Here is a 25048-nt window from a genome sequence, read left to right on the forward strand (position 1 = left end):
GACTTGTTTTTAAAAAAAAATTTTTTTTTTTTTTTTTTTTTAGAAATCCCCAAAACCTAACTTGGGGCTTGAATTTATGAAGCAGGATTAAGAGTCACATGCTCCTCTGACAGAGCCAGCCCAGGTGCCCTGTAAATGATGAGTTTAAAAATAATGGAGGCTGGGGTCTCTGGGGCCAGAGGTGAGGGGTGGGGAATGGAAAAAAAAAATAAGACAAAAATGATGGGGCACCTGAGTGGCTCAGTCGGTTAAACATCTGGCTCTTGATGTTCATTTTGGCTCAGGTCACGATCTCACGATTTGTGAGACTCAGCCCTGCACTGGGCTCTGAGTTAACAGCATGGGATCTGCTTGGGATTGTCTCTTTCCATCCCTCTCTGCCTCTCCCCTGTGCGCTCGCTCTCTCTCAAAATAAATAAATTTAAAAAATAAAAATATTAAGAAAATAAAAATGAAAATGATGTACATGGGACGCCTGGGTGGTTCAGGCAGTTAAGCATCTAACTCTTGATTGAGGCGCAGGTCATGATCTCATGATTCATGGGTTTGGGCCAGGAGTCAGGCTCTGCACTGACAGGGTGGAGCCTGCTTGGGATTCTCTCTCTCACCCTTTCTCTCTCCCCCACCCCCCCCCACCTCTCAAAATAAATAAACTTTAAAAAAAATGATGTACCAGGTGCTTTCATGCACTTAATTTTCTGAATATGCCCTAGAAGGAAAATCCTAGGGTGAACCGACACAGTATATAAAGGCTGGACACAAAAGAAATTACCAGTTTAGCTTCTGGAAGCTGTCCTACCAGCATAGACTTCGGGTAAGCTTTGTGTCTGTCTTCTCTTTCTCTAAGACAGATGAAACAATATCCTTGAAAAGTGCAGACAGTGAAATGGAGAAGAAATGTGACATCCAGTAGTACTCATTTTCTGGAACAAACACCCGTAACTATAATTTTCATTTTTAAAAGCATAAGCCATTCTCTTTACTACAATATAGGAAAACATAACGGAGCTATAATAATTATGTATTTCTTAATATTCTATAAAATGTCATTATAAGCTCTTTCAAGGTTAAACCAAAAACACCTATGGACCATGGAATACTAATGAAGTCAAACAAATGTATGGATATATGAAAAGTATCTTTGTAATGATGCCTCAAGGAATGAAAACTTGGGTGTGCCTGAGTGGCTCAGTTGGTTAAGTGGCAGACTCTAGATTTAGGCTCAGGTCATGATCTCATGGTTCATGAGATCAGTCCCCACACCAGGCTCCAAGCTGACAGTCAGGGCCTGCTTCTGATTCTCTCTCTCTCTCTGTCTCTCTGACCCTTCCCCACTCACGCTAGCTCTCTCTCAAAATAAATAAACTTTAAAAAGTTAAAAGAAAAAAAAAAAACTAAAACTTGAAAGCATTTCATATATAGAAACCTGCTTTGGTAGACAATGATTATAGCTTTTAGGTGTTACTTTCTACTAAACGATGTTTAGTCTCCAGATAAATGTCCAGTGGTCAATCCCAATTTTATGAAATCAATCACACGAGATCCGTATCGTGCATGGGCAAATGTACATTTTCCTTGTGAAAGTGTCATAATCCCCCAACTTCCCAAGTTTCAAAAGGGACATGATCCCCTCCCCCAAAAGTCTCAGTATTACTGTGGACGCTGTGCTCCACACAGACACCCCACCCACCGTGTCCACATATGCAATAAACAGTTCCAGGACCCAAAACCTGCCGAGGCTCTTCTCGCTCTTCCAAATACTTAAAAGATTAAGACATAAAAGTATAACTTGTTCCTTGTACTTTAGAGTTCTAAAGGAAAAAAAGTCTTACACATTGCAAATTCTTAACGCTTTTGTCCAAACATAGCTCTCAAACTTCCCTGGCACAACTATTTTGTTTTCTTTTGTCAGAGAAAATGCAATATTGCAAAAGTTACAACATTAACTTTTTACGTTTAGTGTAACCAGTGCACTCCCTTCCCCAGGCACATTCGGCCTGCTGGCTGCTGACATCTGGATCTGCTTAACTTTCTCCTGCGATTTGCAGCATTGTCCTGGACTCTTTCCAGAAATTCTCTACATTCTAAATCCATCCCTGATATCCTACACACCCCAACTCCCCTTGTTCTAATGCTCATTAACCATGGACCCTCAAAGGGGAGATGTTTAACTGGGATTAAAACTCAGAGAGGCAAAACCCCACACAGGAGGCGTACAGGTGACGCTCATCACTGGCCTTGGCTTCAGCAGTGATGTTCTGATGTTCAAAGGTCCCTTGTACATCAGGGGATGTGAACAGGGGCGCCACTGAACCAGTATGAACAGCCCTCACCCAATGAGAAAGAGGTTCTTTTTCTTTTTTTAATTTTTTAATGTTTTATTTACTTCTGAGACAGAGAGAGAGAGACAGCATGAGCAGGGGAGGGTCAGAGAGAGGGAGACACAGAATCCGAAACAGTCTCCAGGCTCTGAGCTAGCTGTCAGCACAGAGCCCGATGTGGGGCTCAAACTCATGACCTGAGCCGAAGTCGGACGCCCAACTGACTGAGCCACCCAGGCACTCCAAGAGGTTCTTTACAAGGTACTCTATAGCTGTGCTTCTTAGTCGCTATTGAACACCAAGAAAAACTTACTTTTCATCTTAAAAAGAGGGTTAAACAACCACTTTGTGCAGGATTATTACAGGGCATAAAGATAATGGCCACACAGAGCGGGCAGTTAGCAGGTGGCGGGTGTGACTCTAACAGTTGTGAGGGGACTCATTTTAATATCTCCCGAGTCTCTTGACAGCTTCTCTGTCTCATGGGAGACAGAAGCAGCCCTGTGGAGGCTTCTCTTTCCTTCTCTTGTAAAATGATCTGCATAGAGACAGGCATTATAAATCATCTAGAACTTGCACAAATGTTGGGATTCTTCCTTCTCCAGTTTACTTAGAGATAAAGAGCAATGCTGCCCTAATTCCTCATGAAAATCTACCCTTAGTCTCAATATGGGCGTGATTTAGAACAAATAGGGAAGATATTTTCAAAGTATCTATTGAGATGCAAAAAGCATTTCTTTTTCTGGCATACCATCAATAGGCTGGTGGGGGAGAAGACACTCCCATCATCATTGTATCTGATCACTTATTTTCCAAGTTTTTAAAAAAGATTTATTTAAGTCATCTCTATACCTACCATGGGGCTTGAACTCACAACGCTGAGATCAAGAGTTGAATGCTCTTCTGACTGAGCCAGCTAGTCATCCCCTATTTTCTAGTTTTTAAGCGAGGGATTGCTCATGTGGTGTTGAGGGTAAGATATCAAGAAAGAGAAAGTATATAATGTGAATATGCAATCATTTTATAATTCAAGTTCTGCTTCCCTCATTTCACTGGTCTGTGTATGGCCAGAGGGGAGAATAATAGCCCATAAGGGGGGGCTTTTCCCTGCTTCCAGAAAAGGAAACTCATTTCTAAGCGTAAATATATTATCAGTCTGATCCCTTCCTGTTCATGGTGAAATTTAAATGCTCCGTGTGTAACGTGGTACTAAAGATGACTAGAATAACTCTCTTTCACGTTATTTAGATGAGTAATCTGATACTTAATGGCAGTTTTAAAAGCCTTCATTGCTGTTCCAGATTCTGACCAACTAAAGACTAGTCGCTGTAAATCTTCCTTATCAGGTTAACTTTTAAAGGAAAAAAAAAAACAGTTCAAACTCCCTGTTATTTCTACTTCGTCCATCACAAAATGTTTATTGGCTGTTAAATTTTCGGAGGTAAGAATTTCTGTGCACTATCTTATTACCAGGAAAAAAAGCACCATATTTTGCCACATCCTCTATACCAACATGATAATAGAATTTAAACTCAGAAGGTAATTGATCCAATTGCTTGAAGCTTCCCAATTATTTATGTTCATTTGCCCGTCAATTGCCATTATCTGAACCAATTTTTAGAAGCCCTACATGTACCCCAAGTTTGTTACCTATTAATTACTTCGAAAAAGAAACTCCTTCCTTTCCCATTAGAAACTCGCCATGTGATAAACCAACTAGTAAATATACCAATGATTGTGCCATACACAAAAAGCACCCAGAAGAAAGTACTAATCATAGCACCCCACTCCCCAGCTGTGACACCCCACAAACCACACTCCCAGGAAGCCTGTCCTGGGGTTTGGCATCTCTAGGTTTCATTCATAAAAAAAGTAATGAGCTGGAAAAAATTAAAGACTTTGTTTCCAATTTATTTTATTTTGTATAGTCTAATGATAGACCTTAGGTATCTCGTAAACTTCCATGCTATAGAAATGGTAGAAAGGCTTATAGCATTAACTTGAGGGAATACTAAGGAAATCTCAAAGTAAACAAGCTAATCTATAGGAAGTGAGAGATATTTTTAGTTTTGCTGAACTTTCACAGTCATTTAAAATTCCACCGAAGAACCAGGCTTTGCAGAAGCAATTATATTGCGAAAAATGTGAAGTCTAGAAATTCTATACTGCACTTTTAAGAAAATATGTAGATTTGGTGAGCGGTCTTAGATAGCTAGAAAAAAGCGGGTCTTAGAAATCTAAATTAGCAACTGGGAGTTTATTCTTCCTGATGAGTTGTAAAGGGAGGGAGGAGAAAACAGGCAGGTTTCTGAGGAGTCAGGCTATAGTAATGATCAAATAAATACAAATTAGAAAAGTGGTCAGTACTTTCTCCAAGTCTGATATATGTAATTCATTTGCCAGAGATGGGAATTACGTATTACAACTCATATTCACAACTGGATTTCTAGAAAGCATGTTTTTAAAACATACATTTTTACTGTGAGTCCCTAAATGGTGTTACCTGCTAGTCATCAATTTTATACTATGTGTTCATNCTCAATTGCCAGACGGGAATTACGTATTGCAACTCATATTCACAACTGGATTTCTAGAAAGCATGTTTTTAAAACATACATTTTTACTGTGAGTCCCTAAATGGTGTTACCTGCTAGTCATCAATTTTATACTATGTGTTCATTAAAACACCATTTAAATCAGAGCTAACATTTTAGACTCCGACCCCCCTCCTCCCATTGCTAAGTACACCTTTACTGAAGGTTTCTAATAAGCAGGTCAAAATCCCCAATACCAGGATTTCTCAAAACCATGAATTTACTTCTGTATGGCTACAAGTGCTTAGGCTTTCACAACCTATTTTTCCAATTCACCCCAATCTACCACGTGTCTCCCCAGTTGGTGCTGTTCTTCCGCCCCTAGAAAACTACATTCAGAGTCCCCCCCTAAGTACACTCAGGAAGGCTCCCGCAGAGAGGAAAACGCTGGCTGTGTTGCGTTCTTGGTGAGCCAAAGCGAAGGCTCTTCTTTTTTTTAATTTTTTAAATGTTTTATTTATTTCTGAGAGAGAGAGAGAGACGGTGTGAGCAGGGGAGGGTCAGAGAGAGAGGGAGACACAGAATCTGAAACAGGCTCCAGGATCTGAGCTGTCAGCACAGAGCCCGACGCGGGGCTCGAACCCACGAACCGTGAGATCATGACCTGAGCTGAAGTCGGACGCTCAACCAACTGAGCCACCCAGGCGCCCCAAGCGAAGGCTCTTCTGATTTGCATTCATTTCTGTTTGCGACTTTGCACTCGGTGTGTTCAGCCGCGGACCTCGAAACCCTCCACCCAAACGCAGGGTAGAGGGAAGAACGCACGCACTCCAGCTGCCACGGAGGCGGAGCAGGACAGCCGGGCCCCCCTTACCTGTGATGGTGAGCACCCCCAGCATATTTACCAGCGCGCCTCCAGACGAGAGAGAGCAGCTGGTCCCGGGCCCCCCTGGCGGTGGGCTGACGCACCCCCAGCTCTTGCCAGCCCCGTGCAGACTTGCTGCGATCAGAAAGGAGCAACCGCCAAGCCACCCTCAGAGGATTAGGGAGAACTAAAGGTGCCTTCCGAGCCTCGGCAAAAAGGGACGGGGGATGCATTTCGCAGGCCAATTATAGGAGGACCCACCCCCGGCCGCCCACCCAGCGGCCCGGCCCCGCCCCCTGCGCTCGGGGACTTGGCACCGCGCGCGGGCGTCATGTGTTTCACTTTAAAGCAGAGACGCCCTCCCCGGGGCTGGTCTCCGTTAATGGTCAGTGAGGCTCCGCAGAGCGACCCAGGGAGGGTTTAAAAGTTGCTGGGATGAATAACCCAGAGTCAGCAACATTTTATCTGAACCGTTACTTCATTCCTGGCGCCTGATTTACTACTTCTGTGTCTCGGCTTTTAGCCTTGCTTAAGGCACGTAACGCACAGATGCTACACCTAGTGCCGTTTTTTTTTTTTATCGCGCGTCCGGATTCCTTGCTTGTGTGAAGGCCGATGAGGTGCAAAACACCGTTCGCTTTTTAGCACCTGGAGTATTTTATATTTTCACCATGCTTGACACACACAAGGTGCACTGATCTGGGAATGGCAGCTGATCTCGGCTGTCCCATTTCTTGGTCTTTGAGAGGGGCTGTTACGAGGCAAACTGTGTCCCCAACACTGGATCGGAGCAACTTTCAAAAAGCCCAGAAACTTGAGGGGCACCTGGGTGGCTTAGTCGGTTAAGCGTCCGACTTTCGCTTAGGTCATGATCTCGCGGTTCGTGGGTTCGAGCCCCGCGTCGGGCTCTGTGCTGACTGCCAGCTCGGAGCCTCGAGCCTGTTTCAGTCTGTGACCCTCTCTCTCTGACCCTCCCCTGCTCACGCTGTCTCTCTCTCTCTCTCCTAGAAATAAATAAAACGTAAAAAAAAAAATTAAAAAAAAAAAAGCCCAGAAACTTGAGCAATAGGTCTGTATTTTATTTTTATGATAGAAGTTAACTAAATTTTTAGATCAAACGATGCCATATTCCAAAATATAGACAGTTTCCTATCTCTGATGTACCAGCACACGGCATGGAAATCGCTCGGAACATACATTAAAAATTCTGAACATTTCAGGCAGCCCTGAATTCTTAAATTTTTCTCCCTGAAACTTTAGAATGTTCTATATAAAAGCAACATAAGTGATAAGCAGGTCTTACAATTCTCACACTCTTTTATATGCCAATTTCCTGTTAGGGTAGGTCTGTGTGGGCTCCCTGGTTTTGTCTCCTCCTTTTCACCCTTGAACTATTTACCACTGCATGCTTTCGGCCTGGCCCCATTACTACAGGCTCTTCCTCTAAGCAAACAAAAGAAAGGTTTACTATTGCTCTTCTCTTCAGACGGAGAAGCTCCGATCTTGTTCGTTTTGCTGGCTGGGGGGCAGAGAGGCCTGGGATGGACCAGAGTGGGCACAGTAAAGAGAAGAGTCAAGAAAAAGCGGAGTACAGGGATGCTGGGACCCAGCTGCTTTTCTGGCCACCAGGTGGCACAATGCACCAGGGTCAGGCCTAAACCCAGCAGAGTTAAGGCGGCAACGTTTTTAGCAATCAGACCCTGTTAACAAAAATCAGCTTCAGCCTCTCCGCTGACGGGGTTTCTCTCTCCTAGTCCAGCAAACACCCAGCCTGGCCGTTCAGTGCCCGTGCGAACAGGGAGTGATGAGCATCTTGTCCTAACGGCTGGGATCGGATTCCCACAGCAAGCCACCTTTTAACCTTTCATCTTTCCTAGAGGACTCTTAACTGGGGTTCACAAAGAGCTTCAATTATTGAGTCTGGTGTGTGTGAAATACCGCTGGTGGAATGGTCCTTCTCTAGTCCACACAGCTAAGGGGTGGGGTCAGGGCAGCTCTGCGTGTCTCCCCTCTCCCCACCCCAGCGAGTCCTGGCTGTACAGATTATGGATAAAAGAGACTCTGGAGGCTGCATTGGTGGTCTGCATTAAATGACTGGTCTACAGCCTTCCTAAGCATGTGTATCAGTCCAAACTGTGGATTGATGCCCCCACCCCCCGGGGAGCCCACACCCCCTTCCTGAACTGTCCCAGATGCCCCAGCTACCTCAGGCACCTGGGTCTCAGTTATTGTCTTGCTTTCTCAGCACTGGCTGTTGGGGACAGCACATGGCCATCATCTGCCACCTCTGAAATACACATGTCCCACTTCCGGGTACGTCTGTTGATTCTGACCTTGCTTAACTATGCTCCCAGCTCCTTTCCTTCCTGGAAGTGTAAATTCTAACACAAGGACAAGGAACAGCTGCTCCTCTGAGCTGGACTGGAGGAAACTTCACCAGTTGCAAATTTAAGGCCCCAAACAACATTTACAAAGATAAATGTAGGGGCGTCCCGGGTGGCTCAGGCCCTTGGGCGTCCGACTTCAGCTCAGGTCATGATCTCACAGTTTGTGAGTTCAACCCACATCGGGCTGTCTGCAGTCAGTGCAAAGCCCGCTTTGGATCCTCTGTTTACCCCTCTCCTGCCCCTCCCCCTCTCAAAAATAAATAAAAAATGTAAAAAAAACATGATAAATGTACTGCTGTGTAATTTTGTTAAACTTTTTTCTTTTTAAGAAATTGGTAAAGACGGACACATCTAATCTGATATTCTTATAGAAGTAGTTAAAACCTCAAGGCAGAGCAAGGGATCAGGTAGCAAGTTGTTGACTCTCTCAGCAGATAGTTTTCCTTTGATCTCCACCCCAAAGAGAAATCAAGGACAGGGCGTGTCGCAGCTGCTGGCTAAGCCTCGGTGTGTCTGCATTTACAAAGAAAAGTCATCAATCAGTATGCAAGCAGGAGTAAAGATCAGACCTAGGGTCAGCATACAATGCGGCAAACTTTCTTTTGTTATCACGTCCATTCCCTGTTTTTATTAAAGCAAAATTATAGAGGAGGAGATCATCACCCAAAGCACAAATGATGGGCAGATGCTCACCATAGCACACACAGGTGGCGGACAGAAAAGGTGTTTTCCCAAATCTTCATGGTTCGTTCAACAAATTATTTGCCACAGTCTTGCTCTCTGTTAAGTATGCTGTGCACCCAAGGATACAATTAGATTATTATCCTTGGCCTTGGGGAGGTCATCTGGTGGCAGACACATCCGGAGGCAGAAGTGGGCACACTCTAATGCAGCTCACTTCAGAAACGATCGGAGCTTGCCTCTGACAGCACATGATGTGTGAAGGGAACAGTCCTGCCCGGGGCACAGAGGAAGACAGTCCCCACAGAGGGAGCCCCATGAGCAAAGGCAAGAAGAACATGACGGTAAATAATGAGTGAGTTCCTTATAGCTTCAAGTTCAGAGTACATGGCGAGACCAGTGCAAGATTGGGACAGAGATGGTAACTGAAACGGGAACGAGAAATTCTTATTTGAGGCTTATGAATTTGAATGACAGCTCAATAGCTTCGTAACAAATAACCCAATTTAAAAAATTGGGCAAGGATCTAAGTAGACATTTCTCTAAAGAACATACACAAATGGTCAATGAGCACATGAAAAGGCACTCACATCATTAGCCATTAGGAAAATGCCAAACAAAACCACACTGAGATCCAATCTGCACCCACTAGATTGGCTATAATAAAAAAGATGGACGATAACAAGGAACGGAGAAATCAGAACCTTCATACATTGCTAGTGGAAATGTAAAATGGCATAGCTGCTTTGGAAAACGGTCTAGCAATTCTTCACAACGTTAAACACAGATTTACCATATGACCCAGCAACTCTACTCCTAGACATATACCTGAGAGAGACGAACACCTGTATCCCCACAAAAACTTGTACTAGAACACGGATAACAGCATTATTCAGAGTAGCTCAAACTAGAAGCAACCTAAATATCCATCAACTGGTGCATGGCGGAAAACTAAATTAGGTGTATCATGCAATAGCAGGTTAGCCAGCAATAAAAAGGACTTAAGTATACATGCTATAACATGGATAAATAATGAAACAATTGCTAAGTAAAAGAAACCAGTCACCAAAGAGCACATATTGACATATAAATTCCTATAATTTATTTATTTTTTATTTGGGGGGGGACTCAAGCTGGGGAGAGAGGCAGAGGGAGGGAGAAAGTGAATCTCAAGCAGGCTCATGCTCAGCGCAGAGCCCAACGTGGGGCCCGATCCCATAACCCTGGGATCATGAGCTGAGCCAAAATCAAGAGTCAGACACTCAGCAACTGACTAAGCCAACCTGGTGCCTCTAATTCCACTTATATGAAATATCCAGAAGGGCCAAATTGACAGAAAGTGAGCTAGTGGTTGCCTAGAACTGGCGGGGTGGTGTGGGGGAGGGGCGGGCGAGAGGGACTGACTGCAGACAGGCTTGGAGGTACTTTAGGAGAGGATGGAAATGTTCTAAAATTCATGGTGGTGCTGATGGTACAATCCATGAATATACTAAAAGCCACCAAAATCTATATTTTGGGCCAACTGCATGCTCTATGAATTATATCTGATCCAAGTTTTCTTCCTTCCTTCCTTCCTTTCTTTCTTTAAGAATTTTGTATTAATTTGGAAGGCTCCAAGGACCCACTGGAGACTTTGGAGCAGAGCTGGTGACATTTAATTTGAACTGTGATTTAAAATTTTTTTTAATGTTTTATTTATTTCTGAGAGAGAGAGAAAGAGACACAGCGTGAGCAGAGGAGGGTCAGGGAGCAAGGGAGATACAGAATCCGATGCAGGCTCCAGGCTCTGAGCGAGCTATCAGCACAGAGCCTGACACGGGGCTCAAACCCACGAACTGCGAGATCATGACCTGAGCCGAAGTCGGACGCTCAACCGACTGAGCCACCCAGACGCCCCTGAACTGTGATTTAAAAGAGGTAGCGGGGCAGTCATGCCAAGGAGGAAGATACTCTAGAAGTAAAACACACGGAACCGGTGGGGACCACAGGGAGCCAGGTGACAAAAGTCACATCACGCACTAACTAAAAGATGCCTGTGCAGCCAAGGGAAGGCAGCTGAAGCCGAGCAAAACTATGAGATCATCAGAATGAAACAATGGATGCAAAATAAGAAAGGTCTGGAACCCTGAGGAGGAGGAATCTGAAAAAGGATGGAGTATGGACAGAGATTAGAGGCAATCAACGAGATAGTGGCATCAGAAGCCAAAGGCGGAGAGGATTAAAGGTGGGAACAGTGGTCAGCCCAGGAGCGCCATCACACAAGGCCAGGACCCAGGTCGGGAACTCAAGAGGCCTCGGTCTGGGGGGGAGGGGGGAGTTAGGGGGGCAGGCCCAGCAGACAACAGCCCGCATAAGGACACTGTAAGGACGCCCCTTTCCTGAGAGGGAGGGGGCAGGGGTGCATACACCAGAATGAGCACCGATACTAGATTCCCTCACTGTCTCCAAGACGCTGGAGTATTAAACCCAAATATGAGAAGCAGGGGAATGGGGAGATGGACGCCAAACCTGGGTTCCCCCCACCCCCTTTCCCTGCCTTCCCAAGGTGGCAGTAACTTGGAGGAAAATCAACCGAAAATCCATGAGTCTCTTTTCCTCTGGCTGGAAGCGGGCCGGTGAAATCAAAGGGAGAGTGTTCACCGCTGTGATTCCTTTAAAAGGCTTCAAGGTCATGTAAGGATGAGCTCACAAGTGCAGAAAGAGAGGAACACAGACACTCTCAATGACACTGGCAAGTCACATGCAGGATGGGTAGGTTCTCCTGGGCTCTGTCCCCGTGCTATATGCCCAGACAGACACCAGCGAATTGAATTTTATGGTCTAGATGAATTGGACATGTTTAGATAGACGTGATTATTCTGACTCAAAGTCCCCAACATAATCTGAATAGTTCCTCAAAGGGAATGTTGTCTACACCAAATGAGAGATACAGATTTATGTTTGAGAATGTTTACCGCTTGGGATGTACAATATTTAAAGAGCCGATGTGTTCTCCCACTAGGAAAATGGTAGGAAAATTCATCCCTTTGGCAGAATATTTGGCAAAAACGATATATTTGAAGTAGATGATAAGGAAAACGGCTATGTCAACATCTAAGTTCACACCTTTATTCAGGATAAAAGCAGGATATAAATCATATATTGAATATAATCTCAATTTTGCTTTTTATTATGTATGTATGTATTTTTGAGAGAGAGAGAGCGAGCAAGCTCGGACATGAGCAGGAGCAGAGCAAAGGGGGAGAGAGAGAATCTTAAGCCCACTCAGGGCTCAATCTCATGACCCTGAGATCATGACTTGAGCCGAAATTGAGAGTCAGAGGTTTAACAGACTGAGCCATCCAGGTGCCCCACAATTTTGCTTTTTAAAATGCATATGTACCAAAAGAAAATATAAAATAAAATGCATATGTACCTGAGGCTGAGGAAGAAAACCCAGAAAGAAAAATAACAAAAGCCAACCACAGTGGAATTATGGGCAATCTCTATCTAATATTTTCTTACATTTTATAAATCTTCCACAACTTCGTTGCTTTTATGGTTAGAATGCAAGCCCATTAGCTACCTGGTTCTGGGCTGGACAGCACTCCCAGACCTTGAATCTTAAAGCAATACTCCTGATATTCTATAAAAAAATGCACAGTGGTCTAAATGATCCTGATCTTCGACTCTCCAGTCACTGGAACATATAAATTAGCAAGCTAAAAGCAGATTAAATTTTGAGTGTGATCTTTTAAAAATTACGAAATAAGAAAAATGTGCCTTCCTACCAGATCTGGTCAGATACACGAATAGGAATCGATTATTTCCTGAGTACCTTGTGTTCAAACCCTCCATTCATCGTAAGTCTGAATATCTCTGTCTTTGGGATTGTTCAAAAGAAGATTCCAAAGTCTGAAAAGCTGGCTTCTAGCTCTGACTCTGTTAGCTACATGGCTAGGGGCAAAGTGTTTAAGTCTCTGGGCTTCAACGGATGGGAGAATAAATATGTCACCCAAAGTAATGTTACTCTGAGGTTAACACCAGCACTATTGATATATTTTAGAAGCAGAATAAATGTTAGCTATTAGCTCACTTTAAACCATGTATTTCTCAACAGGGATGACATTGCTTCCTATGGGAAGAAAACTGGTTCATGAAGAGGAAGCTATGTGTGTATGAAGCCTAGATAAGTAAAAAGATAGATAGATAGATAGATAAATAGATAGATAGATAATATCAACTGAAATACAATACATCTATGCTATTCAAATTTTAGGACTTGCATTAGGAAAATATCTAAAAAGATTCCTTTCTGGAGTGATAATGAAAACAAGGTTGAAATACTGCTTCAACATAGATAAGCCTCATTTTATTTAAAATTTTTTTTAATGTTTTATTTATTTCTAGGAGAGAGAAAGAGACAGCGTGAGCAGGGGAGGGTCAGAGAGAGAGGGAGTCACAGACTGAAACAGGCTCCAGGCTCTGAGCTGGCAGTCAGCACAGAGCCCGACGCGGGGCTCGAACCCACGAACCGCGAGATCATGACCTAAGCGAAAGTCGGACGCTTAACTGACTAAGCCACCCAGGCACCCCAGACAAGCCTCATTTTAACGAATTCTTTGAAAAATATTTCTGGAAAGCAAGAATGCTCCTTTTTCATCAGTTATGCATGCTAATAAGAGAAGCATCATCCTGTGCTAGAAGTCGTCACTCTAGCATCTTCTCCTCTAGCTTTTCCAGAGAGGGTCTTAATTTGCCTGAAGTCTCAATCCACAAGGAGCCAGGGATTGGGGGAGAGGCGGCCAGGGGGACAAGTTGAAGGTAGGCTCGGAACAATAATGGTTGCCCTCTGCCCCTCCTACCCCTCCCACCAGCACCCACTGGCATTCCACACCTGTCCTCCTGAATCACGGGGTGAACTCCCCAAGCAATCAACACATACAACTTCAAATTTTCTAACAGCCACAGCAAAATGAATTTTAAAAATTGAGGTTAATTTTATTATGTTTTATTTAACCCAATATCAACATAATATTATGGCAAACTGTACTCAGTATGAAAAAAAATTTTTTTTTAATGTTTTATTTATTTCTGAGAGAGAGAGAGAGACAGCATGAGCAGGGGAGGGTCAGAGAGAGGGAGATACAGAATCTGAAGCAGGCTCCAGGCTCTGAGCTAGCCGTCAGCACAGAGCCCATTGGGGGGCTCAAACCCACGAACAATGTGATCATGCCCTGAGCTGAAGTCGGATGCTTAACTGACTGAGCCACCCAGGTGCCCCAATATGAAAAATTATTAATGAGGTATTTTACATCCTTTTTTTTTTTTTTTGGTACTCAGTCTTTGAAACCCAGTATGTATTCCACTCACAAAGCACAACTCGAATAGGATTAGCAAAATGTCAAGTGTTATGTAGCTGGAGCGCAGCTCTGAAAGTACAAACATTCTGAATATTCCCCTCTTTCTGCCACTTTTCCAAGGACAATCCTATCCTGCTTTTAATCTCCTAGTCTTCTGGCCAGAAATTACCAAGATTCCCCAATCACAGAACTGCCCTCACTACTTCAGTGTCCAATTTAGAGTTGACCCTTTCCACTCTTCTAGAATTATCTAGCATTAGCCCAAATCTTCTACCTCCCCATTGCCGAGACTTCCATGCAGGAATCCTCCTTTGGTTTAGCACTTACATAAACCTAACTTGGCTGGATGACAGATGGGTTCCCGGTGGCCTCTATGAGGCAAGGAATTAAATTCCCATTGATGGATTTAGTTGGTACACCTGTTTTTTTGTCATCTCTCAATTTGTTGATATATTTGAATTAATGTTTTAATCTATTATTTTTCCCACCAACTTTAACTGTAATCATATACAATGAAAAAGTGCTTTAGATAATTTTTTTTACCTAAAAGGTCAACTTACTAGTATATTTAGATTGGCTTCAAAAATAAATGCGAAGCAAAAATTGACACTTGCAGGTGAAATACACTTAATCTCTAGTGACATGAATTACAATCTAGTTACAAAGATGACTTTTTCTACAAATCTAGAGTGTGAGAGTTAAAAGCATATAATTTTTTTTAAGTCAATGTAAAACTTACTGCCTAGACAAAGAGTAAATTCTGGATGATGGCATGTTTAACTTCTACTCTGTCCAGAAAACATACTCCTGGTTCACCAAGATTTAATGCATAAACTCCCAGGTCAGGAAAAGACAGAAAAGATAAGAAATGTGCTGTGGTAGCTGGTTTGACCACTTCAATACACCTGAGTCCTAGACGAGCCCTGGAAAAAGTAACTCAGTTTATGCTATAAAAATTGCCTTTAAAAGCTTCAGACTGGTTAAAAGACCCAAGACATGGATGGATGAACCAATACCAAATGATATATACACACAATGGATTTATTCAGCCTTAAAAAGGACAAGAACCCTGTCACATTATTACAACTCAGCTAAACCTTGGAGACCATACACTAATAGTGAAATAAGCCAGTCACACGAGCACAGACCCCACTTATATGAGGGACCAGGAGTAGTTAAATTCAAACACAGACAGAATGGTGGGTGCCAAGAGCTAGGGGGAGACGGAAATGGAAGGTTGTGGGCTTTTAAAAAATTTTTTTTTAACATTTATTTTTGAGAGGGCGGGAGCAGCAGAGAGAGAGGGAGAGGGGATTCAAAGCAGGCTCTGTGCTGACAGCGGAGAGCCGATCCCAACCAGAGCTGAAGTCTGTCGCTTAACTGACTGAGCCACCCAGGCAGCCCAGAAGTTGTTTTTTATGTACAGAGGTTCAGTTTTGCAAGATGAAAAGGGTTCTGGAGATGGACGGTGGTGACGGCAGTACTGAATGCCACCCACCGGGGTGCCTAAAAGTGGTTAGGATGGCAAATTTTGTTACGTGTGTTTTACCACAATTTAAAAAATTTTTATTTGAAACAAAAAAGACCCTAGGTGTCTCCTCCCACATTGTGCCTAGTCAGACACTCTTCGCTCATCTGTCCCAGAGGTGACTGGAGTGCAACAGAGTCTGGGAGGTGGGGGGAGCAGGCACCCCAAAGCCCACTCTCCTGAAATCCAAGTAGAGTTCATGTATCCGGCTCCCAGACTCTCTCCCTTGCTAGGCTCCAGAGATGAGACTCAATACTCCAGAAAACAAGAGTCCTCTTGGGGGAATTTGACCAGCCCAAGAAAAGAGATGTTAAGATCAACCAGATCACCTTCCGGGGATGGTCACATTGTCCCAGTAACACAAGTCCCAAACAATTTTTTTTTTAAATGTTTTATATTTCTAGGAGAGAGAGAGAGACAGCGTGAGCAGGGGAGGGTCAGAGAGAGAGGGAGTCACAGGCTGAAACAGGCTCCAGGCTCTGAGCTGGCAGTCAGCACAGAGCCCGACGCGGGGCTCGAACCCACGAACCGCGAGATCATGACCTAAGCAAAAGTCAGACGCTTAACCGACTTAGCCACCCGGGCGCCCCCCAAACAATTTTTAAATATGACAAACCAGCCCCCCAAATCAGACATGTAACAAAAACACCTACTCTAAAAGACAAAAAAAAAAAAAAAAAGGAATTTGGAAGAGAGAGGCTATGCAGAGAAATAAACTTTCAAAGAAATCCTCAGAGAGATACTGCAGCCAAGAAAAAACAAGACACTTCAAAAATGAATTGTTTAGAAAAAAATCAGTTCTTAGAAATTAAAAACAAAAATAACAAAATGAAATCTAGTCTTTAGGACATTTTCCCAGAAAATAGAGCCAACTACAAAGAGATAAATAATAGGGGAAGGGGCGCTTGGGTGGCTTAGTCGGTTAAGCGTCCAACTTTCGCTTGGGTCATGATCTCGCGGTTCGTGGGTTCGAGCCCNAATAGGGGAAAAAAAAAAGGTTTTGATTAGGACCATTCTAGAAGGTCTAAAATCTGAAGAAGAGTAATTCCAAAAAGACAACCAAGAAAAAGAGGAGAATGGAAGAAATAATTTCCCGGAGGTGAAGGCCATGGGTTTCTCGACTGAAAGAACTCAGAAGAACCCAGCATGTTGAATACATGGATTCACATGGAGATCCCTTATTGCACGATTTACAGAAGGCTTTAACAAACTTTTAAGGCACCCGAGGGATGAAGAAGCAGATTCCAACAGTGGTACAGGCATCAAGACACTGACACAGTCCTATAGGTTTGAGTTAATGAATGGAAATGAACATACCTGGTGGATGTTTAAGGCCAAAATTTGACAGACGTGAGAAAAAAATGTGCTCATTTATAAAAAGTTCATTCACTGAGCTTGGACGGTGAGGCCACTCTGCAGAAAGCTACCAATGGACAAACTAAAGTATCTTTCTTGTATTTGTGACAGGCAATTATCTGAAAAGTGGAGATCATCTTACTGTCATCTTTAGCTACTGCATCAAGTCGTGCAAGGCTGTGTGCTTATGGTCACAGAGTGAATGCCAAAGAGACAACTTGATATGGACATTTTCCTCACTCTATTTGGCTTTAGCTCATTTAGCAACACCCTTGGTAAGGAGCCTCCTTTATATGCTTCTCCATCAATGTACTTATCTCTTCTCCACTCAAGTCTTTCAGCTCATCATACTTGGTGTAAAGCAAACTAGGTTCGGACGTTTTATTAAATTTTTTTTAGATTTCTTAAAAATTTATTTCTGAGAGAGAGAGAGAGAGAGAGAGACAGTGAGCGTGAGCAGGGGAGGGTCAGAGAGAGAGAGAGATACAGAATCTGAAACAGGCTCCAGGCTCTGAGCTGTCAGCACAGAGCCCAAAGCAGGGCTCGAACCCACAAACCTTGAGATCATGACCTGAGCCGAAGTCAGACGCTTAACCGACTGAGCCACCCAGGAGCCCCCTTTTTTTAATTTTTAAATTTTTAAAACTTTATTTGGTTCTCACGTTTTAAAGAGGCTGAGAAACAAACTATTCTTAAAAAGTGGGAATATTGACATTGAGACCCAGTTATGCTTGGCCAGTTTCCATTAAGCACATTCATTTTCGAAATATATAATACGCGCTGGCATTTTTCTTTCAATGTGAGACAGCTTATTTTCTCTGAAAATGTTTTGCCTCAAGAAGAAAAGATTAAAGGAAAGACAGGATAAATGTTTTCAAATACTTAGAGGGCCACCATGTGGAAAAAGGAGGTGAGTTCGTTCTAGGTATTTCCAGAAGGCAGCCCTGGGAACAGGAGAAGAGCAGTTGGGGGGGAGAGTGGTTTCCCCTGCAATGGAGTAACTGGCTTCCAGTTACGGAGAAACTCTCGAAATGTGTGTCTAACCAGAAAAGCCGCCCATATGGGTGCAGAAGCCTGGTCTAGATCACCTCTAATTCCCTTTTCACTAAGGCCACTAAACCAAATTTTGCAGTTAATTCAATCATGCAGGCAGGCATTCTGGGCTGAACTGTGCCCTCTGTAAATTCACATGTTGAAGCCCGAAACCCCCAGCACATCAGACTGCGCCTATATTTAGAGAGGTGATTATGTCAGAGAGACCCCTGTCATGGGCCAAATCCATCCTGACGGGCATCCTGATAAAAGGAGAATGAGACACACAGAAGCCAGGGCTGTGCATACACAGGGGAAGACTGGACCCAGCCACAAGGTAGCCATCCGCAAGCCAAGGAGAGGCCTCAGGGAAACTGCACCTGCTGACACCTTGAACTTGGACTTCACGGCCTCTAGAGTTGTGAGAAGATAGATAAACTTCTGTTTAGGCCACCTGTTCTGTACTATTTTATTAGGGCAGCCCTTGCACACCGATACAGCAGGAAAACTGCCTTGTGCTGGTCTGTCAGTCTAAACGCTGTGTGTCCATGTTAAGACACATTAGAGCAACCAGTTGATTCAATTAATGAAATCTTGCATACATTGCTCTTCGCCCAAAACAACTACTGCATACATTGTTAGTGTCACACTATATGAGCACTTCAGCTGCAAAAGCAGTTGGTAAAAATTCCAAGTGTGGAATTCAGGAATAAGACTCAATGGATAGGCTAAAATATTACAGGGTTTAAACCCAGAGACTGTATCTTCTGGAAGTTACCAACTTCCTTAGTTATATAACATAGGGACATTGTGCTCTAGATATCTTTGCTGGAACCATTTGGGGGCCGCTATATTAGGTAACATTGGAACTGTTTTAATTTTTTAAAGTTTGTGTATCATCTCTATACCCAACATGCAGCTCACACTCATGACCCCCAAATCAAGAGTCCCATGCTCCTTCCTAAATTCGAACTGTTTTAAAAATGAGTTAGTCTTGGGGCGCCTGGGTGGCTTAGTTGGTTAAGCGTCCGACTTTCGCTTAGGTCATGATCTCGCGGTTCGTGGGTTCGAGCCCACGTCGGGCTCTGTGCTGACTGCCAGCTCAGAGCCTGGAGCCTGTTTCAGAGTCTGTGACTCCCTCTCTCTCTGACCCTCCCCTGCTCACGCTGTCTCTCTCTCTCTCTCTCCTAGAAATAAATAAAACATTAAAAAAAAAAATGAGTTAGTCTTTGAGAAAACATCTAAAAGGTTGTCATTCAATAAATGAAATGGCTAAAATAATTTAATGTTTCCATTATGGCTTATGTGCAAAGAACCATTAACCTTAGGCCACTTCCATCCCTCCAAGGGAAAGGATCATACTATAGGCCGTCTCACCTACCTGCTTCCTCAAAAAGAACACAACATCCACCCTGCTTAGCGGACTGGACCAGGCTCAAACCTACAGCTCTTTATAGGTAAGTCTTTGCAGTAACTTAAGGTTGAATGCCCATCTTCAGGACAAGTAGATATGGAATTCATCACTATCTTTCACCCAATGGGGCCATAACCAATCCTATTACATAATTTCAATCTTCCATACAGGGGGAGAGATAGGTTACCATGTGGCCCCATTTATGAAGCTACATATCTTTGTTTTGTACCTAAATGGTTATCTATTGAGACTTTCTTGAATAGATTTTCCCCTCTTGAACTGTTTGTTCATGAAATTAAAACTTCAAATCTAAAAGCAGACTTTTTAAAAAATATTTTTAAATTTTTAAGTAATCCCTACATGCAACATGGGGTTCGAAAGTAAAACCCCAAGATCAAGAGTGATCTAGAGTGATCTATCAAGAGTTGGTGATATACTCCACCAACCGGCCCAGCCAGGCACCCCAAACCTAGAAGATGCCTTTTTTTTCAAATTTTTTTTTTAACGTTTTTTTTTAAATTTATTTCTAGGAGAGAGAGAGAGAGACAGCGTGAGCTGGGGAGGGTCAGGGAGAGAGGGAGTCACAGACTGAAACAGGCTCCAGGCTCTGAGCTGGCAGTCAGGACAGAGCCCGACGCGGGGCTCGAACCCCCGATCCGTGAGATCATGACCTAAGCGAAAGTCGGACGCTTAACCGACTGAGCCACCCAGGCGCCCCAAACCTAGAAGATGCCTTTTAAGATCTGACAAAAAAGGGGCGGCTGGGTGGCTCAGTCGGTTAAGCGTCCAACTTTGGCTCAGGTCATGGGTTGGTGGGTCCTCACCGTTCATGGGATCGAGTCCCGCATCGGGTTCTGTGCTGACACCTCAGAGCCTGGAGCCTGCTGTGGATTCTGTGTCTCCCTTTTTCTGTCCCTCCTCTTTCTTTCTGTCTCTCCCTCTCTCTCAAAAATAAACAAACATTATAAAAAATGAAAAAAAAAGATGTGGCAAAAAAGAAAAAGTGTTTTCACAAAAAGGCACAATGAAATTACCAGGTAGATTCCCACCTGCCCAAGGTCACTTGGGTGTCTTCAAGGGCTAACTCATCATTTGTTTTTCAATGCTTATATTACTGGCAATACTGATGTTACTCAGTCCTAGAATTTCGGAGATGGCTGAGGATGCTCATTTTACATATGAAAATTGGTGATCAGTGAGATAAGGGGATACATTCAACTCAAGGTGACACAGAAAAAAGTGACTAAAGCAGCATACCCATGTTACTGTTCCCTAGAATAAACTGAGCATAAAAACCAAAAGCCCTACTCCTTTCCTCATACCCCATACCCTGATCACCATTTTTCAAGCTATAAGGAATAATAAAGGTTCATTGCACTGTCAGACTTGAATACAGTTAGAAGAAGAAATTCTTCCCTATATAGGTTAGTTGTTAATTACTAAAAAAAAAATAAACGTGGGGCGCCTGGGTGCTCAGTCGGTTAAGCTTCTGACTCTTGGTTTTGGCTCAGGTCATGATCTCGAGGTTTGTGAGATCAAGCCCCACGTTGAGCTTGGTGCTAACGACGCGGAGCCTGCTTGAGATTCTCTCTTCCTTTCTCTCTCTGCCGCACCCCGCACAGGTGTGCACACACACACATACACATGTGCTTGCTCTCTCGACATAAACAAACATTTAAAAAAAAATACCTGTGTTTCTTTAAAGATGAAAGCAGTAGTTATCTGTCAATGGCATAAGTAATTTCAGAGAAGCACTCTAAAAACATCCCTGCTAAAAACATGAATAAAAACCAGTTCCCAGAAAGTGCGAACTATAGTACTCTTGCTGACGTTCAAGTCTTATTTTATGAGTGTTCCCTCCAGTTTTCAAAACATTACAAAACAGGATACAGCTTGAGAAAATGTCAGGCAATAATACTGTATTTGAAATACCAAAGCNCGGAGTCCTTGTTTCATCATGAGCAACATCTGGATTACCTAGAGTAAGCACCTGTAAGAACAGGGCATGGCGTGCTGGAAGGATCTAGCTTTGTTAGGGCTGACGCACCACAGGAAAAGAGGTCTGGGATAAATCCATTAAGCTGTCGTATTTAACCATGTGGGTACAAAGGTGAAAAGCTAAATAGATCCTCCTCTCTCACGAGTAAAATGTTAATATTGTTAACTCTGACTTAAAAATGCATTCATTTATTCAAGTCCGTCTTGAGAACTACGTATCAGACACTGTTTAAATATTTATTTATTTATTTATTTATTTTTTGAAGAATGCACGCAGGGGAGGGGCAGAGAGAAGGGGACAGAGGATCTGAAGCAGGCTCTGCACTGACAGGCTGACATCAGCGAGCCTGAGGTGGGACCGTGAGATCATGACCTGAGCCGAAGTCGGATGCTCAACCATCTGAGCCACCCAGGTGCCCTCCAGACGCTGTTTAGACTTGGAGGATTCAGACCGAACCATATAGACTAGACCTCCTCCACTTTACCCCAAGAAATCTCTGTCCTCGTGGTTCCTGTATTTCAGCGGAAGTGGAGGTAAGAGACAGGCATGGCCAACATGACATGTTGACAACTGAATGTGGGAAAAAATACGGGAGGAGTGGAGGGTAGTAATTTGGGCAACACGCATGTCTTCGTGAGAATACTAACAAGGTACCAATTATGTCACTAATCGAAACAGAAAAGGGATTGAATCCTCTGTTTCTTCATAGTTGAGAATTGTGGGGGTGGGGGAGGCGGACATCTTCTAACAGAGACCTGGAAAGGATCTTAGTAAGTACTCACTGTCCAGATAAAGTTCTTAAATGATCAAAAAGCAAAGAACTACCGGTAATTCCAGAATGGATTTTCTGTAAGGTAACAAGGTCCTCGGGGAAGGTTGTGATCACTTGGCCGTAAGTAACATCTTGGCCTTTCTGAATCTCGAAGGCTCTAAACACCAGAATCTGGCAGGTTTCAAACAGCAAACTTAATAAAAGCTGAGACAGTGACATTAAGCACCGTTAGGAAAATGAAATTCTCCAGAAGGCTGCGTATTAGGCTTCTAGATAACTTGAGCAATGGACACTCCATTTAGTGACTGTATCAGGGAGACAGTATCCAGATGGAGAAAAGTGGAATCCTGCAGAATGTAAGAAACACACTCTCTGAAAGACTTGTTTTAAGTGACATTAGGGGTTTGCCTGTTTTTACATTTTTCTCGGTGTTTCCCAGGATTGCCTCTGGGCCACAGCAGTGACCCGCCTTACCATTCTGATCAGCTTCACAAAACTGGCGGCTACCTTTAATGCACTGGGCTCCAGAGTGACAAAGGTCAGAGGGCAGAGCCCCAGCAACTGCTCCACTGATGTGGTGTAAACATCCTCACTCTGCGCACGCGACCCGTGCATGAGAACAAAGATTTAAAAGCAAGAGAAGATTTGCTTGTTTGTTTATTCACAAGAACAAATGTGACCTGCGGAGACGGAGAAATCATGGCATTCACGTGCTTTAAAATGTTTGCTATATCAACTTTGCAGAAAGGCAAATCTCAAAGAGGAAACAGAAATAACCGCCTGAATGGTAAGTCCAAATGCATGATTATCTGAGACAATCACTTGATTATATGCACATGGCAATGAGTTGAGCAGGTACTTTATTTCATAAAAAATATCTAAATAAAGAAGGTCTTACGTTTTTTTATTGTCATATTGAGTTTTCCCATCTGTTTGGAAAAAAAAATAATCTGTGCCACAGATACTAAGGCTAAACTTTTTTTTTTTTTTGAGGTTGAAAGTTTTAATTTGCAAAAGTTTTAAATCTAAAATTGGTCCTGGACCAAGATGTAATGTTTTAAAAATCATTCTTGTTGAGGCATTTAATTCATAGAAAATCCATACGCCACAGATCACAGAAAAAACGCAGTTTGGGATGGAGAGGGCTCTTTAAAAATCTTTTCAACAGAAGCCGATTTTTCATAGAACTCGTGCAACCACTGTGAATGCTGAGGATAGCATGGTATATGATAGAACTTTCTTTTTTTCAAGTTTATCTATTTTGAGAGAGAGAAAGATAGAGCATGTGAACCAGGGAGGGGCAAACAGACAGGAAGAGAGAATCCAAAGCAGTCTCCGTGATTTGATCCACAAGATCATGACCTGAGCCAAAATCAAGAGTCAGACACTTAACTGACTAGCAGCCACCCAGGGGCCCCTAATCAGAACTTTCTAATTGGGAAAAGGCTGCAGTTCTCTATAGAAGCAGTTCGATAAATGGGAAACCACCCAAAAAGAATTCAGAAAGACTAAAAATCCAAGGCTAAAGTAATTTGTTGTTAATTCTTTTTTTTTAATTTTAGTAACTATTTGTTTTCAACTCTGACTGTGTGCTTTCTAAAAGATGGCCCATGAAATTACATAATCTTCAAATCCTCTACAAAATAACCTGTCTACCTATTTAACATTGCTGCACAGATTAGCATTTAGGAAGAAGTTCCTTTTCTCTGTCATTTATGGAAAGTTTACAGGGAAACCGGATTCCATTTTCATTATTGGATGATTGGTTCTGAATTAACCAGTATTTCTGTTTTTTTTTAAATTTTTTAAAATGTTTTATTTATTTCTGAGAGAGAGAAACAGCTTGAGCAGCGGAGGGTCAGAGAGAGAGGGAGGTACAGAATCTGAAACAGGCTCCAGGCTCTCAGCTAGCTGTCAGCACAGAGCCTGATGCGGGGCTCGAACCCACGAACTGTGAGATCATGACCTGAGCTGAAGTCAGATGCTTAACTGACTGAGCCCCCCAGACGCCCCCCAGTATTTCTAGGTTTAGCGAGAAAGCAAGCAAGTCAAGGTCAGAAAATATTTTCACTTCTGGCTTTGTCTAAATATAATCAGCCACTTTAATATTTTTAAAATATTTATTTCTAAGAGAGAGAGAGAGAGAGAGATGAGCATAAGCTCAGCGGGCGGGGCAGAGAGAGAGAAGGAGACACAGGATCTGAAGCAGGCTCCAGTCTCTGAGCTGTCAGCACAGAGCCCAACATGGGGCTCAAACCCACAACCTCAAGATCATGACCTAAGCTGAAGTCGGATGCCTAATAGACTGAGCCACCCAGGTGCCCCTCGGCCACTTTACATTAAAAACCCNGGGCTCGAACCCACGAACTGTGAGATCATGACCTGAGCTGAAGTCAGATGCTTAACTGACTGAGCCCCCCAGACGCCCCCCAGTATTTCTAGGTTTAGCGAGAAAGCAAGCAAGTCAAGGTCAGAAAATATTTTCACTTCTGGCTTTGTCTAAATATAATCAGCCACTTTAATATTTTTAAAATATTTATTTCTAAGAGAGAGAGAGAGAGATGAGCATAAGCTCAGCGGGCGGGGCAGAGAGAGAGAAGGAGACACAGGATCTGAAGCAGGCTCCAGTCTCTGAGCTGTCAGCACAGAGCCCAACATGGGGCTCAAACCCACAACCTCAAGATCATGACCTAAGCTGAAGTCGGATGCCTAATAGACTGAGCCACCCAGGTGCCCCTCGGCCACTTTACATTAAAAACCCTCTAGCAGGGGGCGCCTGGGTGGCTCAGTGGGTTAAGCATCCAACTTCAGCTCAGG

The sequence above is a fragment of the Crocuta crocuta genome, unplaced genomic scaffold, assembly GCF_008692635.1.
Source record: "Crocuta crocuta isolate KB4526 unplaced genomic scaffold, BGI_CrCroc_1.0 scaffold25, whole genome shotgun sequence".
NCBI lineage: Eukaryota > Metazoa > Chordata > Mammalia > Carnivora > Hyaenidae > Crocuta > Crocuta crocuta.